The sequence below is a fragment of the Macrotis lagotis genome, chromosome 7, assembly GCF_037893015.1.
Source record: "Macrotis lagotis isolate mMagLag1 chromosome 7, bilby.v1.9.chrom.fasta, whole genome shotgun sequence".
NCBI lineage: Eukaryota > Metazoa > Chordata > Mammalia > Peramelemorphia > Peramelidae > Macrotis > Macrotis lagotis.
The window spans coordinates 42,247,292-42,261,720 of NC_133664.1; the positions used below are offsets into that span (position 1 = coordinate 42,247,292).

Here is a 14,429-nt window from a genome sequence, read left to right on the forward strand (position 1 = left end):
AAAGCATTCTTTCCTAGGGCCAGAAAACTAAATATAGAAAGGTTAAGTTTACTTATTTCAAAAAGTTGACTCAGATATTCTATGCTTTAATTTTCTGTTTTAATTTATTTTTCTGTCTGAATGTATTAATTTCATTTTATTAGCTTTTATTTGCATGCACTTAATTTTAATAATAAAAATGGGCCCAATTAAATTGAGTTGTTTATCTTACCTAAAGCATTTAGTATAGAGAATAGATAGAAATGTGTGCTGACACTGGCTAATAACATATATTACAGGATATAAATTCCTAGAAAGAGGGGCTTTAAGTAATTTTTACACGTTAGAGCATATCAGCACTTTTTTTAATTATGAGGAGATAGCTATAACAGAAGGGGGAAAAACTGTTAATTGAAATGTGATGACAACTTTTAAATTCACAACTACTGACATGTATAATAATAAAGTATATTAGATACTAACACAAAATGAAATCTATAGAGAAAGACTTTCTGGTCCTAAATTTACATAGACTAATAAATTATTATTTCATCAAAACAATCAGAAAGCTCAAAAATCAGACTGTTTCTTCCTGAGCAGAAGCTAGGGAGATCAAGGAAAAAATCCTGAAGTTTATTTAAATATAATAAGGCAAGAATTGTCCAAGATGAATGTCTACTTTGAGTACAGTACTTTGGTGGGTGCTATGGAGGAGATGCAAAAATAAGTAACACATAATCTTCCATACCTAGAATGTTCTCCCTTTTCATCTCCATTTCCTGGCTTCCCTTCTTCTTTCAAGATCCACCTAAAGTTGCACCTTCTGCAAGAAATCTTTTTCAATCCTCTAATTTTCGTGTGATTTCTCTTTCTCTCTCAATATATGTGATGTATGTGTGTGTGTGTGTGTGTGTGTGTGTGTGTATGTGTGTGTGTTTCAGAGAAAAGTTATTAGAGGGAATCAAGACTTAGCTTGGATCTTGAAGAATAAATCATAGAATTTATTTATTAAAAACTGGGAGAGACTTTAAAGATTATGTAGTCCAATCTCTTATGTTGTTATAGATGAGAAAAGTGAATTTCAGAGAAAGTAAAAGGAGATAAATACCACATCTGGAAATGACACTGGAAATCCTTCCCTATTCCTGATGTTCTTCCAACTATATCATGCTTCCACTCAAAACAGGTAGAATTTGTATATAAAAAGATGAAGGGAAAGACAAGCCAAGCAGGGCACAGAACAGTTAGAGACAAAAACCGAGAAGTACTGGATCTAGCTGGGCAGTGTTGACTTGTACAGTTTGGCTGGAAATATAATGCTCAAAGCTGTATTGAGACCAAACTATGGAGAACTTCACCTGGCAATCTGTACTGGGTTTGTATGTTACTCATGTCTTCCCTTGGATTCTCTCCAATTTATCCTGAAAACATTTTGTTCATACATATTTATTTGCATATTGTTTCCACCATGTGAGTTCTTTGACTGCTTTTTGCCTTTCTTTGTTATCACCAATAAGCATTTATGAGGCACCAATGTGTGCTGATACTGCATAAGCACTGGGGATATCATTTTAGTGGGAAGGTTTCTTCATCTGTGAAATAAAAAGTTGGAGTAGATGCTATTTAAGGTCCTTTCCTTCTCAAAAATCCCATGAGGCAGAATGAATGAAGTGGACAAAGGTGGGCAATGGTGTGAGGAGGATAGAGGTTTAAGTCCTGACTCCAAGACACACAAGTTGTATGACCCTGGGCAAGTCACTTAACTTCTCCAGGTTAGGGATTCCTTACAGGAAGGAAATCTTAAATCCAGACCAAAACCAAAACAAAACCAAAGATTCTATTCTATGTATTAAAGCTCAAGAAGGATAACTTCTCCAACTTTTGATTAGTTATAACTCAAATAAGGCTATTATTGAATAATGCCATGCTCTGCCCAAGCCCAAATTAGAATACCTGGACAGTTTCTGAAGTCACTTTATATTTAAAGTTATTTTTTCAATTGTATGTAAAGATAGTTTCAACATTCATTTTTTTTAGATAAGATTTTGAATTCCAATTTTTTTCTCTCTCCTCTCTCATCTTCTCTCCCTAACACAGCAAATGATCTAATATGGGTTATACATGTGCAATCATGTAAACATATATATCTATATTACTGTGAAAGAAGAGTCAGAACAAAAGGGAAAGGCCACAAAAATCAAAAATCAAAAAGAAGTGAAACTAGTAAGCTTAAATTCTTTTGGAATTGTTTTGGATCATCGTTTTGCTGAGTAGAGCTAAATCTATTAGAGTTGATCATTGCACAATGTTGCAATTACTGAATATAATGTTTTCCTACCTTCTGCTCACTTCATTCAATATCAGTTCATCTAAATCTTTCCCGGATTTTCTGAAATTTGCCTGTTCATCATTACTTGCAGAACAACAATAGCATTCCATCATATCCATATACCACAATTTGTTCAGCCATTCCCTAATGGATAGGCATTCTATCAACTTCCAATTCTTTGCAACCATAAGTAGAGCTGCTATAAATATTTTTGTACATGTGTGTCTTTCCCCTTTTTTAATGATCTTTTTGAACACAGACCTAATTGTACTGTTGTAATACACAGTTTTATAGCTTTTGGATATACTACCAAATTGCTCTTCACATTGGAGCACTTAACAATTCCACCAATAGTGCATTAGTATCCCAGTTTGCTCCCATTTCCTCCAACATTTATCATTCTGCTTTTCTATCATAGTAGTCAATCCATCACCTGTAAAATGAGTAAAGTGACACCCACCCTGCCTCCTGGAAAAATCAATAGGAAGGTCATTTTAAAAAAGTGAGATGTTAGTTGTAGGGGACAGCAAGATCATGATGGAATAAAGACTGTCTAAGGATCATGTCCTGTGGACACTGACACTCATTCTGCCAGAGAGGTGGAGTCCTCAGATGAGAGCTTCCTCTTGTGGTACCACTTTCCAACTTTATGATGTTATGTAGATAGAATTTGTCGGGGTTATTGTTGTAGTTGCAATTATTGTCTAAGAAAGACCTTGATCACATCACATTCTACACTGATGTCAGTTGATGCAACACTGAAGTTTCTGTGGGCAACCCTTTCTGAAAATCAAAGGCTTGGGGGGAGAGAAAGCAGGCTATAGCTGAGGCTGGATTTGGAGTCAGAAGACTTGGGCTCACGTCCTACTTCTACTACTCACTGCCTGTGTAACAACACAGCCATCAGTAATTCCTAGTATCTTTAGAGTGCTTTGTAAATACCGTCTCATTTTACTATCTCAACAACCCTGCTGTTATCCCCCTTTTCACGTGAGGAAACTGAGTCTCACAAGGTTCCTAAGTGTCAGACGGGATATGGATTCAGGTCTTCCTGACTCCAGGTCTAGGGATCTATTCCCTGGGATGACCCCTAGCTACTCTATCTTGGACTTCTCTGGCCTAAGTTTCCTCAACAAATGTAACATGGGGGGCAGCTAGGTGGCACAGTGGATAGAGCACTGGACCTGGAGTCAGAAGGACCTGAGTTTAAATCTGACCTCAGACACTTAATAATTACCTAGCTGTGTGACAGTGGGCAAGTCATGTAACCTCACTGCCTTGCAAAAAATTAAAAAAAAAAGTAACATGAGGTGGTTGACTTTGGAGGTCCCTTTTAGTTCTGAAATTAAGATCCCCAAAAGGTCCAGTCACCACAGAAGCTGCTGCTGGGGCTATACTAGAACCACTGAGATCTGAAGCAAGGTTTAGGGAGCCCAGTCATCAACTCTATGGATCTCAGCTGTGGTGGGGGGTCAGCGAAGAGGAATTCTCAGGTCCCTTGTTAAAGATAACCCATTTGGACCCAAGATTTGGAGCTACTGTTGCACAAAAAGAGAAGCGGTGTGGGGGGAACCTTACAGCAGCTTGGGGGATCTCCTCCCTGTTAAGTCTCCAAACCTCCAGCAATGGCAGGAGGCAGCGTAAAAGGGCAGTGGTCTGGCTAGATTTCTGAGACCTGAGGTGACCTATTCTGAAAGGGTCAACAGCTTTAACAAGTTATCTTTCTGTGATAGGGAATGTCTTTCACTGCCCTAGCTTACTCATTATAAAACAGACAGTAGCAGCAACATTTACCGAGGATCAGCTAAGATCAAAGAATTAGAGATCTAGATACAGAAAGGCTTTCAGAAGTCATTCTTATTTTATAGGTGAGAAAATTGTTGACTAGTCCAAAGTCCCAAAGATACTGAGAGGTAGTATTTGAATTCAGGTCTTCTGGATTTCAAACAAGAGAACTCTTTTCACCGGACTGTGCTACACACAACAAAATTCTATCTCACGACTTTGAGAGGCTAGAAGAGTTGCAGGAATAATTTTTGAACATGCAACTTTCCTTCTCAAACTTTTTTAACCAACAAAAAGGGTTGCAGGGAAGGAAAATTACAATGGAAATCTAGTTCCATTTTTGCTTGAGAATTTTTGACACACTTATCTTAAAAGCATCATTACTGTTCCACAAAATTAGTCAAACCAAAATATAGCCTTGGGCAGAGGCTGCTAGTCCTGTGGGTAATATTCAGGGCTTGCTTTTTAAACACAAGTGAGTTATGGTCCTGTAGTAGTTTCCAATTAATTAGATCACTTAAATATAAAACATGCAGATGTTTTATTAATGTGCTTATTTTCTACTGGCTCTAGACTCCAAACATTCTGTCTTATTTCCATGTCAACAGGAAATGCGCATGGGAGAATGGGAAGGATATCATAATTATAAATAATTAATATAAAGAGTCACTGAGAGATGCCAGGCTTTCCTATGAACACAGCTCACTATTTAAATTTAGGCCAAAAGAGTGAGGGAAAATTCTGACCTAGGGGAAATATAGATAACAAGAGGATAAAAGGTTTGTTAATAAGAACTATAGAGTGACTCTCGATGTACTTTGCTTACATACTTGCTATCCCACTCTCCAGGGAAGTTCTACTAAACCTTTTCCTCTCCTCTCCTGCCTCTCAAGACTCCCTTACTCCCACACTCTCTCAACTGAGAACCTTGCCTTATATTTTACAAAAAAAAAAAAAAAAATCAAGGCTGTTGGTTGTGAGCTCCGTCTTCTCTCTCTTCATCTCCTGTCATTCAGATGCCTTCTCTTCCTTCTCCTCCTTCACTGTTGTTTCACATGATGAGATGGACTTACTTCTTAAAGTTAATACCTCAACCTGCTGATGTGATGTTTCCTCCAATAGATTGTCCCTTCTGCATCCTTCCCTTATTTCCAGTCTCTTCCTGTTTACTGGCTCATTCCTTGCTGTCTATAAAACAAGCCTGTGTTCTGATCATTCTAAAAAACCCCCCATCACTGGATCCTTCCATCTTCATGAACTTATACCTCTTCTGCCCTTTGTAGTTAAACTCAAAAAGACCATCTACAATGGGTGCCTTTGTTTTCTCACATTCCCTTCTTAACCTCTTTCAGTATGGCTTCCAACTTTGCCGTTCCACTGAAACGGTCCTCTCCAAAGACAGCAATGGTATCTTAATTGCCAAATCCAATGGTCTTTTCTCAGAACTCATTCTCCTTGACCTCTCTATAGCCCTTTACACCACTGATAACTCTCTTCTCGCTAGGCTCTAAGCTTTTAGGATACCATCTCTCCTGGTTCTCCTACCTCTCTGATTGCTCCTTCCATCTTCTTTGCTGGATCCTCCTCCAGATCACACACTCTCATTTCAGGTTTCTATCTGGCACTCTCTTCTCTTATCCCTCTCTACTACCTTACTTGATGATTGCAATACCTACCATGAATTTGAAGACCACCTCTATGCTGATGATTCTACCTGTCTTTCCCTAATTTTCCTGCTGGGGCAGCTAGGTGGCACACTGGATAGAGCACCGGCCCTGGAGTCAGAAGGACCTGAGTTCAAATTCGCCCTCAGACACTTAATAATTACCTAGCTGTGTGGCCTTGGGCAAGCCACTTAACCCCATTTGCCTTGCAAAAAACAAACAAAAAAACCTAATTTTCCTGCTGAACTCAGGTTCACATCTCCAACTACTTCACTTAGCATGTCCAAAACTGAACCTGTTACCTGGTTACACCCCCCCCCCATAACTATGGAGGCAACAGCATCCTCCCAGCCCCTTGGGCTCAGAATCTAATTATCCTCACTATCTCTTCCTTACTTCTAAGCAACATAGTCAAGGCTGTTGCCAAGGCCAAGTTGTTGATTGTACCTCTGCACCATCTGTCCCCTTCTCTCCTGTGACACTGAAGACCCTCCTCACCTCATGCCTGCTGGTGGGTCTACCTCCAAAATCTCCCCACTCTCATTTTGTCACCAAAATGAGTATTCTAATATGTAGGTCTGATTCCATCACTTATCTACTCAAAAAACTCTAGTGGCTACCTCTGACCTCCAGGATTCAATAACAAATGTTCTGTTTGACATTCAAAGTCCTTCCAAGATTGACCCCTCCTATCTAGTCTTTTATCCCACTCCCCTCCATGAACCTTAGATCTAGCAACACTGGCCATCTGGTTGTTCCACAAACAAAATGTTCCATCTCATTGTTCCAGATATTTTCTCTGCCTGTTCCTCATGTCTGGAAGTCTCTTCCTTCTCATCATCTCTGCCTCCTGATCTCCCTGACTTTTTTGAAGTACCAATGAAAATCCCATCTATGACAGCAAGTTTTCTCAGCCTTTCTTTATATTAATGCTTACATAAGAAAGAAATGAAGCTTAGAGTGCCTAGAAGGATTTGATCACTGAGTGAGCAGGACAGTGGAACAGCTGGTCCTGGATATCTTAGACATTGGGCAATGGATAAATTCTTTCCTTTCTTTAGGCAAAAACTAAGGCAAGACTTTCAGTAAAAAAATAACAGTTAAATCTTGCTATGCAGCATGTAAAGTGCTTTAGACACTATTTCTTCTGATCCTTATGATAACCCTGGTGTTCAGGAGCTATTATTATCTCCATTTTACAGATGAAGAAACTGAGACTGCAAGAGATGAAGTTACTTGCTCAGGGTTACACAAATGAATGTCTAGGGTGGGATTCAAACTCAGATCTTCTCAACTCTTAAGTCCAAGACTCTCTCTACCCTAACAAGCCATCTCTTGATTTTTCAAAAACCCCTTCTATGTCCCAAAAGGACAATTTTTAAATAGTCCATGTTTTCAGAATAGTTTTGTTCTGAATCGAATATCACATATTATTTATTTGAAAAGATGAATTATTGATTATAATTGTTGATTGAGGTTTATAATTGGGAACACCATTGGAAGAGATGAGAAATGGTGGGTTCTAGTGGGGAGGTGTCAAATTCAAATAGAAACAAATTCCTAAAGACTGTGAATTGACTTAGAAAACCACAAGTCAACATTATCTATGTTACACTATATTTTCATTTCTTTTGCTAAATAATTCCCCATTATATTTTAATATGTGCTGCACTAGGGAGTTGTGAAGGAGAGTTTGACAGGTGGGGGACAGAGCCACAGCTTCAAGGCCCACTACTGACATATAGTGGTTGTGTGAAGCTTGGCAGGTCACTGGATTTCTTAGGTACCTCTCTAAGACCAGAATGCAAAATAAACTACTTATGTCTTGTTCACAGCAGGCTGCCAATTCATCAGACTTATTTTCAACAATTAGTAACATAATAGTGCCCATCAAGATATCTAGAAATAGGTCCTAGAATAGGCATCTATTCCCATGCTGGGATTTCTTCAACTGCTGGGATTTGGTATTAGAATTAGATGTGTGGCTGTTTATTTCATTGTTAGTTTTGTTTATTTGAGTCTTTTGTCTTCTTGTTTTCAAATATCTTCAGTTTTACTCAAATTATCCATAGTGGCATTAGAGGACCAAAAAATATTTATAAGCAGTTTGAATGGAGCATCTGTTATTGGGCATGTGCAATGAAACCAAGGTTATTTAATTCTCCCCTGTTCCCTATGACCCTGTGCCACTGATGCAGGCTGAAAAATGGACAGATGAGCTGCTATAGCCTTACCTACTCCATACCTTTTTACTTCATGGTCTCCCTTGGACTTCAGAGGCTGCTGAACACTGAGAGAAATGCTGTGTCACACCAAAGTGACCAGCATGACTAGGAAACAAATAAGGAGAAAACTAAATAGTTCCTCTTTAAGGGAACCAGAGACCTCTGATTCAGATTTTAGCTCATTGCCATGAAGATTGATCATACCCTAAAAAATGACGTATTTTTGAAAGGGGGGGAAAATGGGCATAAACTGAAAAAATAACCTAGATGACAAGTCACAGTCAGGTTTTACACAAGCCAAATTAGAGCAAAAATGTTGCCTATATTTGCATCAAATATGACATTCAGCACTTACAAAGGGTTCTATATTTGAAAAGGAATTTAAAAATCCTTTTTTTTTATTTTTCATCACAACTCTGAAAAGATGGTTACTATTATTACAAATTTACACAATCTGAACAAATAGTCTGGGCAGGAAAGATTCCAGAGAGAGACAAAGACAGAGAGAGACAAAGGGAGAGGAGAGAGACACAGAGAGAGAGAGAGAGAGAGAGAGAGAGAGAGAGAGAGAGAGAGAGACAGAGAGAGAGAGACAGACAGACAGACAGACAGACAGAGAGAGAATTAGTTTAAAACAATGTCTAGCATAATGATATTTTAAATTTAGAAGTAAAATACTATATGCAAGTACCACCATGTAATGCATTGTCGTTACTTTTAAAACATTTTAGAATCATTTCTGCATTTATAAATCTATACCTGGACCACACAATATTGGATTTTTGCTCTAAAATGTAGATAATTGATTTCACAATATGGAGCTCCTCAGTTCCAGTGCAGTAATCTTTAACTAGCCTACCCTAAGGGGACATGATCACTAGAGAGCACAGCAGTCGCTAATGATGTCTGACTTGCCAACAAAATACAGATTGGGGGTATGGTTCTGGTGGCAAGAATAAGCAAAAAAAAACCCCAAAAAAACCCCCAAAACAACAAGAAAAAAGTGACACCAGTGTTCAGCTCTTACAAGAGAAAGAAACAAAGCAAAATGCCATAAGATGTTTTCCAGTAGATGATTCTACCACACTTTTTTGTACTGGCTGTTTTCCACTCTAAAGAATTATGAAATATTGAACTTTTAACTCTCCTTATGAAACAACAGAAAGGAGATTTTCTTGGAAGTAAACTTAATGACTATTTCCTAAAACTCAGAAATTAAGGCATCAAAAGTACACTAAAGTAACACCCTACTTTGGCAACAATCTGGATGCAGTTCGACTGAGACACCTTTCCCCATATGTTCTCACACACTGACTGATTTCTGGCTCATAGAATTATTGCCTCTTCATTAATGGAAGAAATTTGCTCCCTAATAACCACTATATTGTGAATGCACAAATGGTAATGCTGCCATTTTGTGAAACCATGACAAAGTGCCAGATCAATCCTAAAATAAAAATTGAACAGGTCCTGCCATACCTGCTTGATAGGTAGCTCCCATTGATTCCTCTTTTCCCTGACCCTCCCCCAACCTAAGTGCACACATACTTTCCAAACCAGGCAAGTACAGACCCATTTTGATGTTACTGCTTTCAAGTATTAAGGGCAGAACACAGCTTGATGGAGTATTTAATCCTTTTGTCTTTGTCTTCAATTTAGAAAGACATGCCAAGTTACAAAAAAAGACTGAGGGCTTCTTAAATATCTGAACAAGGTTTAAAATGGTGCTAAGTATTATTCTCCTTCAATCTGCAATACTCAATAAGTGCATATTGACTACAAACATGTTTTTTAACCTGAAAAAACACAGACTCTGGTACCAAACCAGGAAGTGAAAGATTAACTAGTTTCCAAGGAAAATTCTGCCCAATCTTTTTTTTTTAAACTTGGAAAGATGACATGTAGATATGCTAAGCTTGAAAAGGACTGTGACAAGTCCCATATCAACATTCATAGGGCTCAGAAAATCCAATTAGGCCTTCAATTTCTAATAAATCCACAGTGCAATATCCTACACTCCTTAGACAATAAAAGTTGAAATGAATTGAATGATGAGTTAACTTTTACAAGGGACAATTGACTTTTAAAAATTTTTAAACTTTTTTTTGGTTTTCGAAAATTATCTTGTTACAATAGTTATCTAAACTACATTTAACCAACATAGAATTGTAATTTAAATAGGAATAGAGAGTGAAGAACAGAGTAGAAAATCATCATTCTAAATATTAAGAAGGTATTTATTCTACAAAAAGTATTTAAAACCCCCCATCAATGATGCTCCTTTAAAAAGGCATGTTGGATGGGGTGCAGTGGATACAGCACCAGCCCTGAAGTCAGGAGTACTGGAGTTCTAATATGACCTCAGATTCTTAATAATTGCCTAGCTGTGTGACCTTGAGCAAGTCATTTAATTCCATTGCCTTGCAAAAAAACAAAAACAAAAAAAAAGCATGCTAGAGGTAGCTGGGTGGTGCAGTGGATAGAGCATTGGCCCTGGAGTCAGGAGGACCTGAGTTCAAATCTGACCTCAGATACTTAATAATTACCTAGCTGTGTGTCCTTGGGCAAGTCACTTAACCCCATTGCCTTGTAAAACAAAGCAAAACAAAAAGCAAGCTAGTCAGCTCTTACTCAAAGAAACATGATCCTGACTTCTCAAGATCAATTAATACTGATTGATTGACCCCAGGGTAAGTAGATATTACTAAATTTGGCACAATCAGGGAGGTGATTTACAATTAAGAAAAATATTAAGTCCTCTCTTTCTCTGAGAAACTTACAAGTCAGTTCAGAAAAGATCATTCTGGCAAGTCAATTAGAGCCAATTCTTTTCCATCATTGCCCTTCACTTTTTCTTTTATTTGTACATTTTTTTTCATCCAGACTTACTATATTTGCACTCATTTCTCAGAAACACTTGATAAGTATGACCCCTGGTTGCTATGAAACCAGCCTTCAATAGCAGAGAAGAGCACTGTACTGCGAACAACACTGACTCTGGGAAGAAGGCTGTGGTTCTGTCTCACCATCAAATTGACAATTTGAGTGATCCAGTGATCCCAAACCAGCCCCTTCACCTTGGTGGGCCTCAGTGACCTGATCTGTAAAATGTGGAGGATTTTTCTGGCTGTCATGTTATGATTCTGTCCTTTCAGACAAGCCACAACTTCTCTGGTCCTCACTTGATTTGTAAGGCAGAACAGGAATGGGGCACTATGGCTTGGAATCTGTGAGCCCATGAAGAACTGCTCCCTCTGATCAGTCCCAGGTTTAAAACTCTATGATTTTATAAGGTAACAAATGACTCTAAGGGCACACAACCCCATATAGACACCAATAAGGGGACTCGTAACATCACACAAGTAGTGAAATGTTTGTTCAAGGAAATATCGAGGAAAAAACTGGTAAGGTAACTGAGTGGCAAGGGGGAAAGTGCTGAATTTGAAAATGTAGACTTGAGTGTGAATCCTGCCTTTAAGTCCTTTGTCAATCTCAGTTTCCTTATCTATAAAATAGGGATAGTAATAATCCCCATTTCACATGTAAAACGAGCTTTGCAAACCCTAATATGCGACACAATTCTAGTTACTATGATGATGAGAAAGTTGTTTGTTGCTGAAGGTGGAAGTCTAAAATGTCACATTATTAAATGTTATTTTCTTATCAAAGGATAAGTGATAGCCTAGGTAATTTATTAATTTCTCTCAATGTGTGTTTTGAGATCTTAGCTTCTACTTGGTTTCAGAGAAGTAAAAAAAGGAGAAAACTTCATTGCTTACACAACACAGATCTCATTAGAGGGTGGAGGAGTTTCTTTTACTTCCAAAAGGACTTTCACATCTTGTTTATCCTCACAATATTTCTGTGGAAATAGTATTTCTTACTATTTCATACATAGGCTGGGAAATTCATGTTCAGAAAACAGTCTCACTTGGTTTCCTGATTTCATGGCCCATGGGGCTTAGTTAGACCTTTTCTCAGGGGGCAGCTGCTTCATGGGATTCTAGGGTTGGGCTGACAGGAAGACCTGCATGCCTGCTCTTCATCCTCAGGGATGTTTGGATATCGAGACCTAGCCCATGGTAGGCTTCTGATATCCCAACTCTGATCCAGGCATCCTGCTAAGTATTCCAAGTAGAAATGGAATGAATGAAATGATCCCTCCTCAAGGAGCTTACAGTCTAATAAGAGGGGGATGTACATATATGACCATTGACAGAATAACTATGAAGAGGACAAAGATAAAGAAATACAAGGGAGTTCAATAAAAGTTAGTTAAGGAGACCACAATGGGCACTTAATAAATGTTACATGATTAATGAGAAAAGACAAAAGGATGAGAGAGATTATAGAAGAAATTCAGGATTTAACAACTGACGAACTGATGTTCAGAAAGAAATAGTAATGAATTGAATCTGAACATTGAGGGAGATGGATGAGATCATATCTAGAGTCTCTTCAAGCCCTGCGAATGTAAAAATTACTCTAATGTCACAGTAAAAAGTGGGTTAAAAAGCATTGCATTTCCAATGGAGGAGAGAGACAGAGCTCAAGAATTTCTGGAAGAAGACAAATTCTCTCTGCTGCATTAAACCTGAGCCAGAGAGAGGCTTGAGGATGCTGCAGAGACATGGAGAGGAAGTTGAGCTTCAATAGCTCTGCCACTCACTCACTTCGTAACCTTTTAAAATCTGTAAAATGGGGTTAATACTGTCTTCCCTGGACTGACCTCAGAGGGATGTGGTGAGGATTAAAAGAAGTTAATGGCTATGGAGCTTTTGAGTTACTGGGGAAAATAAGGACTGTCATTGTCTAAAAAACAAGCATTATTATGGTTCAATCCTAAGCAAAGATAAGCCAGGATTTAAACGATTTACTTTGATGCCCTACAGAGAAGCTGACAGCTCATTAGAGAGTTTCTTAGAGGCCTTTCTCTGTGCCTGAAATCTAATTTGTGTGCACACCCACTTTCACTTAGTGGGTTCCTGAGCTCCCTAGGTGGGTGCTCCTTCCCCTGAGACAGATCTCAATTCTTCCACCCTTCCTCCCTTGGGTGAGGATCACTCTCTTTCTACAGACCCAGACTCCAAAGAGAAGGGGACTTTTCTGATTTTTTTTTCAATGTCGTAGGGTTACCCCCATAGGGTCTCTCTGTCTGTTGCTTCTCATTGTTGCTACAGGATCAGGCCATGTCCTTTTCAATCAGACATGTCCTGGAACAGACCACTTCTCTGGTGGAAGAGAGACCTATTCAAAAAGGCCACAGGGGAGGATGTGCTGTCCTGGGGGGTGGGGGGCAGGGCCCTCTCCTGCTTTAAAGTCTCATTTAGCAAACCCTCATGGCAATGCTCCTGGAGTTGCAGCCTTTCCTGGCTCATCTTCTCCACATCCAGAGAGTCTTAGGTAGCTTTGTTTAAATGTTTTAATTCTCTTTTTCATTCTCTGTTATAAGGGATGGCTCTTTGAACAAGCACATGGGGATGAACAAGATGGGGAATGAAGGATATAAAAGTAAAAGATAACAATATTTTTTCTAAATTTTTCTAGCATAAGGAACTGGGTTCAAATCCTGACTGTGATCACTTTGAGTCATGTGACACTAGGTAAATTATTAACCTCTGAGACCCAATTTCCTCAGTGATTGTTAGATCCCATAGGGATCTTTTCTCAGTACATGGGGTGTTCCGCTCCTGCAACATCTCTCTGCCATGCTGACCTCCTGCCAATGGTAGCTTCCTTTTGGGGCTCTTTATTTTGTGGAACAGACCCCAGGTGTCCATGTTTCATTCTCTCTCTCAGTGATGCTTTTGATTTTGCCCTTTCACCCTATTACTCCATAGCGTTATCTTCTCTTTCAGTTCCTTTTGTTCTATGATGTTTTCCCTCCTTAGAATGTAAGCTCCCGGAAGGTAGGGGCCGTTTTTCCCCTTTGGTTAGAATTTGTATCTCTAGTGCTAACTATGGTAACTGGCACATACATAGCAAGTGTTTTATGTCTGTAATGAAGAGGGCATTTTACAGTCCCTAAAAGGGAAGTTATTATCACCCACAACTCATTCTAATAGTTAATCTTTTATTGGCAAATCATATTTTGCCTTGCAGTGCCCTTTTTCCTAGCCCATTCTTTATTAGTCAGTGAGGCAGTTGAGAATATTGGAGTGAACAGAAGCAATTTCTAAAGGGCAGCTGTTTGCTTTAATAAGCCAAAAATGTGATTGCAAATGATGCCCAATATGTGTGGCTATTTCATAATACAGACAACTCTCAAGCATCATGGGGATTGGTACTATCCATGTTTCAGATTAGCCCCCTTGGTCTGAGGCTGTACCATGAGTGCTTTCCTCCTCTCACCTCCTTTATCCTCCTTAATAATCTGGTTTCAATCAAGTGTAATAATGCATTTTCTTCTTCAACACACTCCTATGTGAGAGTGAAGAGAGGGGTATT

The 14,429-nt window shown here is 38.7% G+C and overlaps 1 protein-coding gene across 2 annotated transcripts in view; it reads right to left on the bottom strand.

The window, feature by feature from the left end:
• Positions 1-14,429, bottom strand: part of LARS2 (leucyl-tRNA synthetase 2, mitochondrial) — a 134,391-nt gene that overhangs the window by 81,750 nt on the left and 38,212 nt on the right. The window lies entirely within an intron of this gene.